This window comes from Myotis yumanensis, unplaced genomic scaffold, assembly GCF_028538775.1.
Source record: "Myotis yumanensis isolate MYYU_CA2020_CCGP unplaced genomic scaffold, mMyoYum1.0.hap1 SCAF_5, whole genome shotgun sequence".
NCBI lineage: Eukaryota > Metazoa > Chordata > Mammalia > Chiroptera > Vespertilionidae > Myotis > Myotis yumanensis.
This window is the reverse complement of record NW_027223756.1, coordinates 7,291,317-7,309,602: the sequence shown is the minus strand read 5'-3', so window position 1 is coordinate 7,309,602 and position 18,286 is coordinate 7,291,317. Positions and strand designations below refer to the sequence as shown.

The following is an 18,286-nucleotide window of genomic DNA, read 5'->3' as shown; positions in this document are numbered from 1 at the left end:
AGAAGGAAATGTCACCATCAGTCTCCACTCAGGTCTGATGAATTTTGAGCCTCATTACTTAGGGCTACAATAAAGAACTTTATATTTTGGACTCCTTTAAAACATGTGTATACTTTTTGTTGTTGACAGTATTACAGATGTTCCCCATTTCTGCTTCCCTTTACTCCCCTCCACCCAGCTTCTGCCCTTCCTAGGCCTTTACCCCACTATTGTCTGTGTCCATGGCTTATGCATACATGTATTTAAGTTCTTTGGTTAATCTCTTCCCATCCTCCTCTTCCCTCTGAGATCTGACAGTCTGTTCCATGCATTCATGTCTCTGGACCTATTTTGTTCGTCAGTTTATTTTGTTCATTAGATTCTACATGAAGTGAGACCATGTGATATTTGTCTTTCTCTGACTGGCTTATTTCACATAGCATAATAATCTCCGGGTCCCTCCATGCTGTGGCAAAGGGTAAGAGTTCCTTCCTTTTTTTTTTTTTTTTTTTTTTTTTTTTACAGCTGCATAATATTCCATGGTGTAACTATACCACAGCTTTTTTTATCCACTCATCTGCTGATGGGCACCTGGGCTATTTTCAGATCTTAGCTATTGTCAATAACACTGCTATGAACATAAGGTTGCATATATTCTTTCTAATTGGTGTTTTAGGATTCTTAGGATATATTCCTAGAAGTGGAATAAATCAAACGCAGTTACATTTTTAATTTTTTGAGGAAACTCCATACTGTTTTCCATAGTGACTGCGGCAGTCTGAGTTCACACCAGCAGTGTACTAGCAGTGTGCCATTGGTATTTCCTCCACATGCTCACCAGCACTTGTTTGTTGACTTACTGATGGTAGCCATTCTGACAGGTATGAGGTGATAACTCATTGTCGTTTTACTTTGCATCTCTCTGATTAGTGACTTTGAGCATTTTATCATATGTCTCTTGGCCATTTGTATGTTCACTTTGGAGAAGTGTCTATTCAGGTCCTTTGCCCATTTTTATTTTTTTAATCCTCACCTGAGGATATTTTTCCATTGATTTTTAGAGAGAGTGGGAGAGGGGAAAACAGAGATAAAAATCCACTTGAGAGAAATACATCGATTAGTTGCTTCCTGCACAAGCCCCAACCAGGGCCTGGGTCTGGGAGGAGCCTGCAACCAAGGTACATGGCCTTGACCGGAATTGAACCTGGGACCCTTTGGTATGCAGGCTGATGCTCTAGCCTGGATTTTAAAATTCGATTGTTTGTCTTCCTTTTGTTGAATTGTATGAGTTTTTAATATATTTTTCAACTTAACCTTTTATCAGATGTATCCTTGGCAAATATATTCTCCCATACAGTGGGTTCCCTTTCCATTTTGAGGATGTTTTCTTTTGCTGTTCAGAAGCTTTTTATTTCATTTATTTTTTTAAAATATATTTTATTGATTTCAAAGAGAAAGAGAGGGAAAGAGAGATAGAAACATCAATGATGAGAGAGAATCATTGATCAGCTTCCTCTTGCATGCCCCTTACTGGGGGACAAGGCATGTATGTGCTCTTGACCTTGGAATTGGACCCAGGACCCTTCAGTCGACAGGCCAACGCTCTATCCACTGAACCAAACCAGCGAGGGCAGTTCAGAAGCTTTTTAGTTTGATTGAGTCCCATTTATTTATTTATTTTCATTTGTTTCTCTTGCTCTAGGTGTATTGGTGAAAACTCTGCTCCATGAGATGTCTGAGATTTTGCTGCCTATGTCTTTTTCTAGGATTTTTGTGGCTTTGTGATTAGCATATAAGTTTCTTATCCATTCTGAGATTATTCTTTTTAAAAAATATATGTTTTATTGATTTTTTTGTACAGAGAGGAAGGGAGAAGGATAGAGAGTTAGAAACATCGATGAGAGAGAAACATTGATCAGCTGCCCATCGATCAGCTGCCCATCGATCAGTTGCCTCCTGCACAGCCCCTACTGGGGATGTGCCTGCAACCAAGGTATATGCCCTTGATGGAATTGAACCTGGGACCCTTTAGTCCTCAGGCCGACGCTCTCTCCACTGAGCCAAACCGGTTAGGGTCCGCGATTATTCTTGTGTATGCTGTAAATTGGTGGTCTAATTTCATTTTTTTTTTGCAAGTACCTGCCCAATTTCCCCAACGCTATTTTTTTAAGAGGCTGTCTTGACTCCATTGTATGTTCTTTCCTCCTTTGTCAATATTAATTGACCACAATGGTGTGGGTCTATTTCTAGGGTCTTTGTTCTGTTCATTTGATCTATATGCCTGTTCTTGTGCTAATACAGGGCTGTTTTGATTACAATGGTTTTGTAATCTAGGTTGATATCTGGTATTTTTATTTCTTTAACTTTGTTCTTCTTTCTAAAGATTACTGTGAATATTTGGAGTATGTTTTGGTTTCATATAAATTTTTAGAATATTTGTTCTAGACCTGTGAAATATGCCATTGGTATTTTTAAAAAATATATTTTTTATTGATTTTAGAGAGGAAGGGAGAGGGAGAGAGGTAGAAACATCAATGATGAGAGAGAATCATTGATTGGCTGACTCCTGCACGTCCCCCACTAGGGATCGAGCCTGCAACCTGGGCATGTGCCCTTGACTAGAATCAAACTTGGGACCCATCAGTCTGCAGGCCAGCACGCTATCCATTGAGCCAAACCAGCTAGGGCATGCCATTGGTATTTTAATAGGGATTGTGTTGAATTGGTAGGTTGCTTTGGGTAGTATGGACATTTTAATCATATTAACTCTTCCAACTCATGAACAGGGTATATGCTTCCACTTGTTTGTATCTTTCTCTATTTCTTTTTTTTCAGTGTCATGGTTTAATCACAAGTATTTATTATGTTATTCAAGTTAGTCATGATAAATATATATTGAACACTTTAAATAACCATAGAAATGCATGAACAAAAGATTCTAACAAGTCTGATGCTCAAGGACCTTTCATTCAGCTTGGGAGACAGTATCTAGTATGGTTAAATGTATAACCAATGTATAGTGTGATTAGAGCATTAAACAACACAAGAGAAAACACAGTGGCCATGAAACTGAAGTGAACTTTAAGTGCAATATACACAGTTCATAGGAGAAAAAGGTCACAATTGCTAAAAGTCCTTATGTCATTCATTTACTTACACGAACTCTTTAATTTAAAGGGAGGAAAAAAAAGTGCTCGTTTCTTAAATATTTTCAATTCTTTCAGACTTTCTATACATTTTTTTTACACTTGATCTCATTTCCCATGCACAGCTATATGAATTCAATGCTATTATTTCCATTTTAGAGACAAAGAACGGGAAGCAAGAGTTAATCATTTACCTGCAGAGAGAGGACTGTAAGTAAGTGGTGAGATTGGATTCAAACTCAAGTCTGTCTGTCTCAAACCCTGCTTTTATACCAGACCACACCCCTCCCGGAAAACTTTTGGTGAGCGTAAAACTAGGTACTAAGCATATAATTATGAGAATAGTCCATGGGTTTGCAGGTTAGACATGAATATACATGCTGCCTGATTAGTATCAAATTGAGGTGCTCTTCTAAGCAAATGGTATATCCTATTTCCTTTTCCACAGAACCTGAAGGATTTCGATGCCTTATTTATTTATTTATTTATTTATTTATTTAAAATATGTTTTTATGGATTTTAAAGAGGGAGAGAGAGAAACAATGATGAAAGAGAATCAGCGATTGTCTGCTTCCTCCATGCTCCATATTGGGGATCAAGCCCACAACCCAGACATGTGCCCTGACCTGTAATGGAACTGAGCCACACCAGTGGGGCATTGGTGCCATTTTTAAGTATAAGGGACTCAAACAATTTACAGAACTAGTAACTGATGCAAAGATGTTCCCATTTGAAGACTTTGTCATGAGCCCCTCTACATACCCCACACCTGCCTATTTAAATTGTGCTCATAGGAGTGACTAAAAAAATGAGTATTTCCATTTGTCTGGATTTATCCTTTAAAGTGTGAAGAGAAAGATATATTTCCTTGGCATGTGTGGTATAATATGCTTTGCACTCAGAGGTTGCTCAATAAAATTTGATGTTGGCTGAATAGGTGGTGGTGATGGTACCCAGAGTTGTTTTCTTTCAAGTCAGGACCATGGGCTTTTGGCCAATTGTCAATGTAAGAAACTTTCAATCCTGTGAAGAATTTTTGTGGGTTTATTCGAGCCAAACTGTCAACAAATGCTGGGAAACAGAATCTCAATGGATTGTGATAATTCTCCAGAGAACAGCAGTTTTGCATCTTATTTTATACATTACAATCAACTGAGGAGATGCTGGTGGGTTACATGAAATCCATTGGTGATAGATTAGGAAGGTGGTAGAAAGCAAAGCAGGGAAACTTCTCAGATTGAATAAAAAGTAAAATGATAGTCACAGACTTCTTTGACTTAGGTGGGTGCAGGCTAGTTAACAGTCAACAATTACCTATAGCAATGAGGGGATTTGTGGTCTCCACAGAGTGATGCCTGAGCTTTGAGGGGTCCTGAAAAAGAAAACTTATTTTGACATTGCAAGAATATGTTATCAAAGATGCAGAAAGATAATGGATCAGCTCAGGTAAGGTAAAGATTGACCTTTTTCAGGGAAGATGCTGGCCTAGGACAGTGGTCGGCAAACTGCGGCTCGCGAGCCACATGCGGCTCTTTGGCCCCTTGAGTGTGGCTCTTCCACAAAATACCACGTGTGGACATGCGTACAGTGTGATTGAAACTTCGTGGCCCATGTGCAGAAGTCGGTTTTCGGCCTGAGTGAGTCTGTTTTGAAGAAGTACTGTTGATATTTGGCTCTGTTGACTAATGAGTTTGCCGACCACTGGCCTAGGACATGACTACTCACAATAAGCTGCTGTTGGTTTAAAAAGTTTTAATTTCAGACCATACTTTGTGTTTACTTTAGGTCTCTGAGTTTGCAAGGCCACCATGCAGGCTTCCCCTGAACTAGCCAAGTTAGCACGTGGCCCCCTTTCATCCACACAATCAAAAAGAAAACAAACGTGTTCTGTCAAACGCTAGAGAAAGCCCTGCAGTCAGTAAAAAAAGCCACTTAGTTTTCACTGGCCAGTGGTACTAAGTAGTTAGAGCGTAGGCCCATGCACCAAAGGGTCTTGGGTGTGATTCCTGGCCAAGGGCACATATCTGGGTGGCAGGTGTCATCCCTGGCTCCAGGGGCATGTGCGGGAGGCAGCCAATTGATGTGTCTTCTTACATGGATGTTTACCTGTCTGTCTGTCTCTCCCTCCCTCCCTTCTACTCTTTCTGAAAATCCATGGGAAAAATATCCTCGGGTGAGGATTAACAAAAACTAAACATTTTAAAAAATCCACTTAATTTGAAATGCCAAACATTTTTCTTATAGCACCCTAGTCTCTGTTTAGGATGCTAAGACCAGAGAAATTTAGCGGTTCAACTGTTTTCTGTCATATTATAATGTTTAATACTCTATTGTCAGGTGATGAATCAGAGGGTAGGAGTTTACAAATCAGTCCCTAGGGTCTTTGCATTTCATCTTTCCAGGCAACCTGGAGTGATAGGCCTCCCTTAAGAAAACTAGTTCAAAAGCTAAGAAAACTTTGGCACAAAGAGAGAAAATATGAGCTAGGGCACTCAGCGGCTAATGACTAGAATGGCCCCACGTCATTCATATAGTTCATGTATGAGGAGACAAGAAGAAATCCTAAGTCCTCAGGCTGGATGTGGGCAACCTCTCCTGTGGCTCCATGCGAGGTATCCATCTAACCAGAACCTTGGCTGAGGTCGAGGAAGCACCCCGTAATGAGCTGGTGTGGGCTCATGGACACATGCAGGACTGGCCCTGGAAAGAACGCAACCTTGCATGGCCTCTGAGCAGCAAGAAGGGGCCCTGCTACCTGCTGAGGAAGAAGAGATTTTGGAGGCAAATCAGGAAAAGAAAATCCCAGGAGATATGATGAACAGAAAAGAGCATCAGGTCTGAAGGAGCAGTTCCTAGGACTTGTCCGGACCCATTGAAAAGTTCAGGACACTCAGTCCTCATTCAGGAAGAGCCAGGCACACTAAAGCAAAAAATCCTTCTTACTCCTGAGAACAAGAAGTAAAATTACTTATTGCCTACCTCCCTCCAAAACTAAGCAAGTTACAAGGAGAAAAAAACATAAGAAAGCTATATGCTCATTTGGGCACAATCACAAGCAGATAACTGATGTAGCATATTGAAAAAGATGATAGCTTGTTTGTTGTTTTTTAAAGCTTAGCTTTTGATTTGACAGTTTTACGTTAAATGTCTTATCTTTGCGTATGCATTTACCTTGCAGAAAGGGATCATTATGATAAGAAAACGAATTGGTATTATTAACTACTAATACCACTTTTTATAAATGGATACAATTAACTCATAGAGTGGCAGCTTTTTTTTTTTAATATATATATATATTTTATTGATCTTTCACAGAGAGGAAGGGAGAGAGACAGATAGCTAGAAACATCGATGGGAGAGAAACATCGACCAGCCGCCTCCTGCACATCTCCCACGGGGGATGTGCCCGCAACCCAGGTACATGCCCCCGACCGGAACCGAACCCGGGACCCTTCAGTCCGCAGGCCGACGCTCTATCCACTGAGCCAAACCGGCTTTGGCTAGAGTGGCAGCTTTTGCTGAAATTCTTCTCCTTTTTGAGCTTATTCTTATCTCTGACTGGAACTTGTGAACAGCTGTCTAGAATTGATGAGATGACCCCATTTGGGTCCCAATCAGCTCAGCAGGAGAGATTGTCATGCTTAGGAGCTGAGTGTCACTGATGTAGTAAAAGTAACAAACTAAAGTGCAGTCGAGGGAAAAACTCACAGGCTAATCCCTCTAAAGATTCCCTTTACACAGAGCTGAGACTTTAGGAGAGAAATGTTAAAGTAATTACTAGAATAATAACTTATACATGTGGTTAAAACACTCAGTGTACTGAAAGTAGGGAGCTTTCTTCGAAGATTAGTTTGAAACGTAATGTGCCAGAGGCTCCCCCTGAGTGTCCCCAAGCCTGTCTGTTCCCTCTCTGCCCCCATAAAGGGTAGAATTTGCCCCAACATATTACCTCACCCTTTGTACCCATGCAGAATGTCTTCCATCCAGAGGTTTCAGTGTTTCCACAAATGTAAATTAACAAGCCTCAGCATCACTTCTGTCCACAGAGATGGTTCATTTAAGTACCACAGAAATTCACCTAAATGGCCCTCTCAGGGTCACCTGACAAGTCCTTTGTGTCATCTGGTATTGGATATTCAAAGTGCAAAACTACTTGCAGCCTCATTACGGTTCCAAATTTATTGCATCCTTAGCAAGTACCACTGGAAGGATAAATCATCTTTCATCCTGATCAAGGCTCCTACCACTTGGCCTTCCTCAGTCTCACTGAGCAACCACATTCCTTGGAAGCCAGACTTCAGCCCTCCTCTTTCTTATCTTATCTTCCCCCAAACCTAAGTGAGGACAGAACATGATGGTTTTTTAAGATGTTTTAGGAATCACTTTGATTAAATAAATAGTTGGCCATATATATTTTTATTCCCCAAACTCATTATTAATCCAGTGAACAAATATTGATTAAAAACTTACTGTGTTTCCTGCCACTCATGTGCTAGACACAGGGAACACTTCAGTCATGCTCCTCCCTTCATGGGAAGGACAGACAGTAAACAAGAATGAGCCACACTGTGGTCAGTGCTATGAAGATGACAAACGTGATGGGCTGGGTGAGGCAGGTAGGAATGGATGGACTGGGGAAGCTCACTAAGCAGGTGATATTTGAACTGAGACCTGGAGCATGAGAGTAAGTCAGACTTTCCTTCCTTCCTTCCTTCCTTCCTTCCTTCCTTCCTTCCTTCCTTCCTTCCTTCCTCCCTTCCTTCCTCCCTTCCTCCCTCCCTCCCTCTTTCCCTCCCTCCCTCCCTCCCTCCCTCTCTCCCTCCCTTCGTCCCTTCCTCCCTTACTTCCTTCCTTCTTTCCTTCCTTCCTTCCCTTCAGATTTTCATTTCTAATAAAGTATACATCAATCTTTAATATTCCGCATTATAAAAAAGCTCTTTTGTGGTCATTTTATTTTTCCCCAGAGTATAAGGATCATGGGACCAAAAAGAGAGAAAACCACTGTGGTCCATCCCCAACCATGATGAGTCCATTTCTTGCTCTGACCTCATAAGGCGCCATTGTGATGCGATTCCAAGCCAATCCTATATAAGGTTCGGGCTGAGTCCAGGAAGCTGTTGGGTTGTAGTGGTTGGTTGGATTGGTTGTTAGTAGTGGATTGTCGGATTGATTGGTTTTTTCTTTTTACCTCTTCCTTCTCCTTCTCATTTTCCTCTTCCTCCTCCTCCTCCTCTTCCTCTTCCTCCTCCTCCTGCTCCCCTCCTACCACTTATCCCCTTCAGGGGAACATTTCAATCACCATGTGTGATTTTTTTGAGGACACATCGGCCAGAGTGGAGTGGCTGTGTGGGAACTATGCCATCCTCGATGACATCGGGAGGGGCTCCTTTGGAGAAGTGAGACTGGCCCGCCACCTCCTAACCAACATGAAGGTGGCTGTGAAAATAGTCAACTGTGAAGATCCCGCAGACGTGGCCGAAGAGATTTATTGTATGAAAGAACTAAACCACCCGAACATTGTAAAATTGTTCGAGGTGGTCAACAGTGACCACCAGGTATACCTATTTATGGAATATGCCTATTCCGGAACTTTATACCAACACCTAAAGAGGTGGGGTCCTTTATCGGAGGAGGCAGCACGAGCCCCATTCCAGCAGCTGCTGTCGGCTGTGTACTATTGTCACCAGAAACATATCGTCCACCGGGACATAAAACCGGAAAACATCCTGCTGGATATGGGGCTGAACATAAAGCTGGCTGACTTCGGGCTTAGTGGCGTGTTTAAGGATGAAAAACTCACCAGGTTCTGTGGCACTCCCAACTATAAGGCCCCAGAATTGTTCAGGCTAGAGCCTTATGAAGGCCCGAAGGTAGATGTGTGGAGTATGGGGGTCGTGCTCTATAACATGCTGACTGGAGTCCGTCCATTTGTGGGCAAAACCGTAGAAGAACTCAGGGAGCACATCTTGAGCGGGGACTTTTCTATTCCATCTTTTCTATCTGTACCGTGCCACACACTGTTAAAGACCATGATCGATATCGACCCCGGCCGAAGACCCACCCTTGGAGTAATAATGCGAGACATCTGGGTCAATACGGGGGAGGCGGAGGAAATGACACCCTACATCGAACCATCCTGTACTCAATTAGACCCCCAGGTAATTCAAATAATGAGGACACTGGGGTATGAACAGGAGGAAATAGAATCATCCCTGATGGAGAGGAAATTTAATGACATCATGGGCACTTATCGCATCTTAAATATGAAACTTACCATCGGTGGCCGAACAATAAAAGTAAGTCCCATATCCTCCTCTGACTCCAACAGAACCCTCCGTACAACCCAGGGGACTTGGGGATCCTGGAAGAAAATCAGAGAACCTCTGAATCCCCCACCGAGCCCAGAGTTCAATGTGTCCACCACCACACCACCAGGGGCCCTGGATTGGAGTACTGCCACCCCTCCCATTAGAGTGGAGGTGAAGAGGATCGTCGTCCAGAAAGACAGTGCGCACTTGGAGAACACCAGCCAGGCTGCCAGTGCGCACTTGGAGAACACCAGCCAGGCTGCCAGTGCGCACTTGGAGAACACCAGCCAGGCTGCCAGTGCGCACTTGGAGAACACCAGCCAGGCTGCCAGTGCGCACTTGGAGAACATCAGCCAGCCTGCCAGTGCGCACTTGGAGAACACCAGCCAGCCTGCCAGTGCGCACTTGGAGAACACCAGCCAGGCTGCCAGTGCGCACTTGGAGAACACCAGCCAGGCTGCCAGTGCGCACTTGGAGAACATCAGCCAGCCTGCCAGTGCGCACTTGGAGAACATCAGCCAGGCTGCCAGTGCGCACTTGGAGAACATCAGCCAGCCTGCCAGTGCGCACTTGGAGAACATCAGCCAGGCTGCCAGTGCGCACTTGGAGAACACCAGCCAGGTTGCCAGTGCGCACTTGGAGAACACCAGCCAGGCTGCCAGTGCGCACTTGGAGAACATCAGCCAGCCTGCCAGTGCGCACTTGGAGAACATCAGCCAGCCTGCCAGTGCGCACTTGGAGAACACCAGCCAGCCTGCCAGTGCGCACTTGGAAAAGAAGAGTCAGCCTGGCAGCGAACACTTGGAGAGTGCTAGCCAGCTAGACACCAGGGACTTAAGGAATGAGAAACTGACGCCAGCTCTCCAAGGTGACAATAAGGTTTCCCCTGTTACCCAGAGCAGCAGCAGCCCCAGAAGCTGTAGTGGAGGCACAGAGGTGAGAACCACTACCAACGGCCAAGCTGGGCCATCTTGTGAGGACAACCTGCAGTCTTCATCGGATCATACCCAGCGCCGAAAAGGGATGGCAAGAAGGGTTTTAGGTTTTCTGAAAAGATTCCTGTGTTGCACAGGAGAAAATAAAAAAACACGTGTGAAAATCACACGGGTGGTACCTAAATAATGTTCAAGCGTGAAGTGTCGGTGGCCACACTTCACCCAGCCACCATGAGGACAAGAGAGTTCACCTGGCCAGAGAGTAAGGAGAAGACAGGGAACTCATCAAAACAATGAGCGGGACAGTTCACCACCACTCACTCGGCCAGATGCAAGGAGAGGTCAGTTAACCGCAGCCCACTCAGTCAAACGCAAAGCAACCTCAGTACTTGATTTCTGGATAAGAAAAGAATTCAGAGCCAAGACCCAAACTCGCTAGAGAAAATTTATTTGAGCAAACAAAGAGTAAGTACACTCAAAGAGAAATTTCAAGCTGGGGGTGGGGGGTGGATGAGGTGGGGAGAGAGGGAGAAGGGGCTAGGATTCCTTTTTAAACCCTGGGAGGGGAATTAACTGCTTTCTTCTTCAAACTGACCTATCAGGGGCTGTTCTGTTTCTGTTCCTGCATAGAAGTTAGCCTCCAGCCCTCCCCCCCCCCCGCCCCCCCGCCCCCTTGTTCTCTACAGGTGGGGGTCTACCACATCTACCACATGACAACCACATGCCGGAGGAGAAAAGGTCAGGAGAATCCCACCTGCATAACCGGAGGCATTCTAGGGGGGAGAGAAATCCCAAGGGCAAGGTTTTGAAGTGGACATTTCCAATATCTGCTCTACCAGTTCCTTTTCATCACTAGGTGTCCAGGGTGTTCTGCCCTGTTGACCTTCTGTAGCTGGCCCGTCGTCCTTGCTCTGCTCATGTCTGTCTAACTGCCTACAACTGAGGCTTAGGTGACAACCAAACATCATGCTGCCGGGAGGTGACAGAGAGAGGACTGGATCTCTAGGCTGTGATTCCTTTTTGGTGTGCTGGGATATTTTTAATCTCTCCTCCCTCTCCCCACCACCTGCAACTCCTAGGTGACTAGAGAATTTAGGTACATTTCATTTTGGTATTTGGGATGTGGGAAGAGCGGACAATGGGTGTATTTTGGCACTTCACAATCTTCCAGAAGAATGGTTAAAAAAATCCCTTTTCTCATCTCCCCCCGCAATGCACTTTGTGAGTGTTCCATTTAAGAAAAGAAGTGCAATGACATGGGAAGGATTAGCACAAAACCCCTTGCTATTATTTAACCGGAAAGAACGATGAGCCTCGGGCAAGTCCTGGGGTAGGATTAAGTGCTGTGTTACACTGAGCCTGCTTTGACTCAAAGCTCAAAGTCTGTTGTCAAGGATTTGGCTGTGCGTGTGCCTACTATTGGTATCTGCCTATTCAGGTCTTGGAGTACAGCTGGGTAAAGGTGACAGCTGACCAGATTAGGCAGCTGACTTCAGAAGGTCACAGAGGTCAGTGATCCAGCAGGGTGGGGATGTCAGCGCTGAAGTAGTTGATGCATTCTCGTCACCTAGCATGGGGAGATGGTATAAGCCCTTCTCGCCAAGTGTCATTGGGATTTATTTCTGAAAGCACCTAGCTCCACGTACATGGTAGGTGGACAATCAGTGTTGGTTGAACTTGCATAGGGGAGCCAGAATGTGTATGTGGGGGGTAAAAGTCAATAGACTCCTTGCTCAGGAGTGAGCCGAAGTTCTGAGAATCAGGAAACCTACAAGTGTGCACAAGGAACTGAGTCTCAAGGGTCAGAGCAGGCAAAGTCCCTGGAATGGAGCCCCTGTGACAGAGATGCAGATGTGGGCATGAGCTTTGGGCAGGGTCTATTTGTCCCTTGATTGTTTTCCTGCTTGCTGGTGGATTTTGGTGGCCTTGGCCATCAAGTGGATTCAGGTCATTGCAACCAAGTGACCCTTATCTGTATTTGTACTCAAAGAGACAGTTATCTGTATTTATGCTCATCTCACAGGGGACATTGTGGCAGAACAGCTGGGAGGGCTGGATTTGAAGCCCTGCAGACATGCCCTTGAACCCTGATTGTGGAGATTTGGCCCAGTACATCAATTGACTTGAATCTCTACTTCTTTACCTATAGAATGGGAATGTTAATAGTTAGCCCACAGTACTGAAATAAGAAAATGCATGTACAACACTTAGCATACAGCTTTCCATGAATTAAACCATCAATAAATGGTAGCAAGTGATATTACAGAAATGCTCTCACACGAAGTTGGTGGGATGGGGAAGAACTGTTATTGTGCAATGCTTTGGAGTGTCATCTCTAGAGTCAGATACTTGGGTTGAAATCTTTTTTTTTTTTTTTAAATCTTTATTGTTCAGATTATTACATTTGTTCCTCTTTTTTCCCCCATAACTCCCCTCCTTCCAGCTCCCACCCCACCCTCCACCCTCACTCCCCACCCACTGTGTTCATCCATAGGTGCATGATTTTAGTCCAGTCACTTCCCGCATCTCCCACACCCCTTTTCCCCCCAAGAATAGTCAGTCTATTCCCTTTCTATGTCCCTGATTCTATTATAATCACCAGTTCATTCTGTACATCAGATTATTTATTCACTTGATTCTTAGATTCATTTGTTGATAGATGCATGTTTGTTGTTCATAATTTGTATCTTTACCTTTTTCTTCTTCTTCCTCTTCTTAAAAGATACCTTTCAGCATTTCATATAATACTGGTTTGGCGGTGATGAACTCCTTTAGCTTTTCCTTATCTGTGAAGCTCTTTATCTGACCTTCAATTCTGAATGATAGCTTTGCTGGATAAAGTAATCTTGGTTGTAGGTTCTTGGTATTCAGCACTTTGAATATTTCTTGCCATTCCCTTCTGGCCTGCAAAGTTTCTGTTGAGAAATCAGCTGACAGTCGTATGGGTATTCCCTTGTAGGTAATTGAGCCTCTTTCTCTTGCTGCTTTTAAGATTTTCTCTTTGTCTTTTGCTCTTGGCATTTTAATGATGATGTGTCTTGGTGTGGTCCTCTTTGGATTCCTTTTGTTTGGGGTTCTCTGCGCTTCTTGGACCTGTAAGTCCATTTCTTTCTCCAGATGGGGGAAGTTTTCTGCCATTATTTCTTGAAATAGGTTTTCAATATCTTGCTGTCTCTCATCTTCTGGCACTCCAATAATTCTGATATTAGTCCTCTTAAAGCTGTCCCAGAGGCTCCTTACACTATCTTCACACTTTCGGATTCTTTTTTCATTTTGCTTTTCCAATTGGGTGTTTTTTGTCGAATCTTTGGTTTGATTCTTGTGCTCCTCTGGTCTGCTATTGGGTATAATATTCTTTATTTCAGTCCGTGTATGCTTACTTTCTAATTTCTTTATCGTAGCATCGAGGGTCTCATTAGTTTTCGTGAGGCTCTGCACAAATTTATGGCAAGCCCTCAAAATTGCGATTCTTAGCTCCATATCCTCCATTTCTGTCATGTTTTTTTGTCTCCGCATCTTTTATGCTTTCTTGGTGTACCCCCTTGTGGTCTCTGTGCGCAGTCTTGTTCTAGCCAAGCCTTAATTGTTGTAGTTAACACTAGAGGGATTTGACCACCAGGCCGACTGGCTGTAGGAATCAGCTGTTTGGAAAGCGTCTGTCTTCTGGGGAGGCGCTAGTCCAGCCTTTGCCTGAGGCAATCGGCAAATGGCTGTGCGCAGGGTTTGGGCGGGGCGGGCTCAACAGGGCGGGGGGAGGGAGCAGGTATGGCCGCTCTCAGTCCTGTCCCAGCAACCGCTGCAAACCTTGGAGGGGCCGTAGCCAGACAGTCCCGCTTCTCCCGTTTGAGTCTGGGTCCCTAGAGACTCGCCCGGATCTGTAGCCCAGAGTCTGAGACTCACTCCTGAGTGAAAACGACAACCGCGCCCTCAGCCACCAGCCCGCTTTGCGTGCACACCACCTCACCACCTCACCACCGTACCTTTAAATTTTCCACACTGCACCTCCTCTGTGCGTCGGAATGCTGTTGTTTTTGCTTCTAGTTGAAGAGTCTCTCCTCAGCCAGCCTTCCTGTGGTTCTGGTTGATGTCCGTTCCGACTTTTAGTTGTATTTTTGAAGTGGTTGTTTACGGCGGCAGTCTCCGGTGTTTACCTATGCCACCATCTTCGATCCCCCCCACACACAATTCTTCCTTGGGTTGAAATCTTAGTTGCGTCACTCACCAGCTGTGTGACCATGAGCAAGTTGCTTAGTCTCTCCGTGCCTCTCTATTTTCACCTGTAGAATTGAGGCAGTAATTGTACTGACTTTCTAGGATTGTTGTGAAGATTAATTTATAATTCAAAACAAAACAAAACTAAAAGCTTGACCATAGTTGCTTGCACACAGCAAGCACTCAGAAGGGATAAGCTCTGTCATTAATGGCTAATTATTCCTAATAATGATGGAGAAATTAAAGAGGAGCATGAAAATAGAATGTCATGCTGTGTGGTGTGGTCAGGTTTTCACCGCTGGAAGTATTCAGCTGGAAAGTAGCTTAGTGGGCTGTGGTTTTGGGGATTCGGGTGCTGGGAGGATGAAGATCTTAGGCAACCACTATTCTCCTTCCTACATTAAACAGGAAGCACGGTATGATGGCTGCTTATGTTCAAATCCTGACACTGTCACTAGCTGTGTGACCCTGGGCAAGTTAGTTTACTTCTCTGTGCCTCAGGTAGACCACTCTCCTGCAAAATGGGGTGATTATTACAGTTCCTATCTCCTATGGTTGTTCTGAAGATTAAAAGGCTTCATATTCAAAGAGTGCTTAGAATGGTACTTAATTCCAAACCTGAGAATCTTTCTCTCCAACCTCTATTCCTTTTTTTTCTGCTTTCATTTATCCTTTTTCTCTCTTTCTTCCTCTCAAAATAGGAGCCACTGTGGGTCCCAGTGGCTTTGGAAGTTTCTTTAAGCCCTGCCCCTCAAACTGTGTCATGACGGGAGGGGTGACTTTGCATTGTAAGTTGTTTGTTCTGGGACCTGCTCTTCAGTCTGTGGAGAACATATTTCAGCTACAATCTGTCAGCCTGGGAATGAGCGTTTGCTAATGAGGCTCCCGACAGACACGTTACATTTACGGGGATGACAAACGCCAGTACTTGGCTGTGCTTGACTCATTTCAAAGGCCAGTGGGCTCATCACAGTCATCAGTACTTGCTACACCGAGGTTCATTTTGTCTGAGGCCTGGGTGCAACTTGGATTTGTGTTGATTGTATCATTTGATATTCCTGCAAAAAGAAGAATCTTTTAAAGATCTTTTTACCCATCTCTGAACTTGCCTGTTTTGTAATGACTAACTTTTGCAGATCATAGTTAGATGTCATTTGCTGCTGTTAGAACTGGGATATTATTTTAGGATGTTTGCCAAACTCCCTTAGCCTTTCCATGTCCTTGAGGCCGAGGCTGAAACATGCACATGGACACCGCACCCAGCAGGTGATGGAGATAAGGGAGGGGCTGGGTGGCTGCCAGTGAGCTGGAGGCACCTGCTCTGTCTCAGGGACCAGCTGCTCCTCCCCACCAGCCAGCTGTGGCCATGGGAGGGCGCTGGCCATCTCTGCTGGAACCTCCTGTTTTTTTCAAAAGAAGGAGGAGACTTGCTTTTATGTGAAATTCCTGTATTTGTAGATGTTTTTTGGAGATCTTGGCAACGAACAGCTGGTTGAAGCCCAGGGGCTTCCCGACTTGATTTGTATCTAAGGTCCAAAGCAGTTTGCAGGAGTTTCTTTGCTAGTTAAAAACAAACACACACACACACACACACACACACACACACACACACACACACACCCCAACAAAAATAACAGCAATCGACTTGTGAGAATAGATGAGAGACCTGTTTCTTTGTTTTCTCTTTGCAGACTGGTATAGGGGATACCTCCTAAAGCACAAAATGTTACAGGTAAGATGAATTTGTTCTGATTTGGGACAATACTGGGTATCTTTACCTGCCATTCCTTAGCAAACAGGTTCCACCCCTCCCTCCTTGTGTCCTGTGCTTTCCCACCTCTACAACTTGGTACTCAGGAGCCTCAACTTCCCCTTTCACTCATTCTTCAAGGCCAACCTGCAGAGCCCTCTCCTCCCTGAAACTTTTCCCAATATGCCAGTCATATCTGATTTCTCCCTTCCTTGATCCCCATGGTACTGTGCATTTTTTATTTGAAATTGATCTACTGCTTTCCTGTAGAGTGCTTCGGGCATTCATAATTTCCTCACCTCTGTATCGCCATGACAGGGAAGAGACAGGGCTGGCGAGTTTCCTTGTTCCAGCCTCACATTACACCGTATTCGTCTCCACGAGAGCAGGTGCCTGCTTTGCTCCTCTGCACACCTCGCACAGTGTCTAGTGCAGTGGCAGATGCCCCTCCTGTGCCTATTGGTTGAATTTAGGAAGGAATTTCCGAGTAATTGACAAACTGTTAGTATTAATTGAGCCAAGCTTTGGGAGGAAGGAAATAACAATAGATGCTTCTTCCTTCCTCCCTGACAGTGGTGTGTTGGGAGGCATGAGCCTACTTTGCTCTCTAAAGAGCAATCAGATAAAACCAGGGAGAAAAGGACCTCAAATCAAACGAGTCCACTTGCAGCCAGGGAGACGCTTGCTCAGGACCTGACCTTCCAACTGCTCATGACTGTGCAGGGGGACTGGGCACAGAGGGGCCAGGCAGAGTGTCTTGTCTCTCTTAGAGTGAGTCCTTCAAGCACCCCTCTCTTGCCCATGTGATAACGTTGAGCGTCCATGTGTCACCTGGGGCTGGAGCATCCTTTGAAATCTAGCGCTACTGTGGGATCTAGAAGAACTGACGGAGAACTGGAGGAGACCTGGACCTAAATGGGTGGATTTAGAATCCAGCCCTTGCTCTGTGGATGCTGGGGTTATTCCTTTAAAGTTTGAGAGTTTTTCCAGTAGTGGCTTTTGTAAAAGCCATGAGGACCTGGGGTCAGTTATTTCTGTGGGGATGTGGCATTGTATTGTACTTGATGTTTCGTTATGTATATTAAGCTATGTTATCTTATTTCCAACAGGGCATTTTTCCGAAGTCCTTTATCCACATCAAGGAAGTGACCATTGAAAAAAGAAGGTACTTGCCATTCTTCACTAGGCTTGGCCTTCGGTGGCTTATGGGGTGTCTCTGTCCTGTCTTCTTTGAAAGCATGACTTGGTGGATGTGATCCGTCTTTTTCGTGCCTGTGTTTATTTGTGTGGCTCCTTTCCCTCATCTAATAGAAATTGATTCCTGCTCAGGTCTGATTCTGAGTGGGTATCAGTAAATTTGGAGAATCAGACTTTTCATTGGCAACTGCCTTTGGACTGTACTAATTAAATTAACCGTGAATAATGAGCTTGAAGGGCCCACCCCAGTGAAGGAGGACATTAAAAGAGAAGCCTCTTGCATTGGCATAATGTAATTGGTGTGGCTGTTGGAGGGGACAGCAAATTCACAGCAAGGACCATCTCAGCAACTGCAGCTTCATGCAAATTGGCCAGCATTTTGTCTTGTTAGCACCTGGGTCCCAATTTCACACCGCTTTCTCTCCTGCCTTCAATAGAAATATTGAGAACATCATTCCTGCAGAAATTCCTCTGGCACAAGAAGTGACAACGACGCTTTGGGAATGGGGCAGCATCTGGAAACAGCTGTACGTGGTGAGACTCCAAGCCCCGTCCCCAGGGATGGGCGCTCCTTGCAGTCTTTGTTTGGTTGAAATGTGGAATTTAGCCTTGAACAGGGCAGGGGGGCTTTACTGATATAGTAGGACACAGTGTACGAGGACATCAAGGCCCAGAGGGGTTCGGTGACTTTCTCAAGGCCACACAGCCAGTTAGTGATGGAGTCATAATAAATGGGGGTCTGGCGTGACCCTTTTATAA

At 44.6% G+C, this 18,286-nt stretch overlaps 1 pseudogene; it reads left to right on the top strand.

Moving 5' to 3' along the window:
* LOC139010239 (protein Spindly-like) overlaps positions 1–16,313 on the top strand; it is a 58,517-nt pseudogene extending 42,204 nt beyond the window's left edge.
* The last annotated feature ends 1,973 nt before the right edge of the window (positions 16,314–18,286 follow it).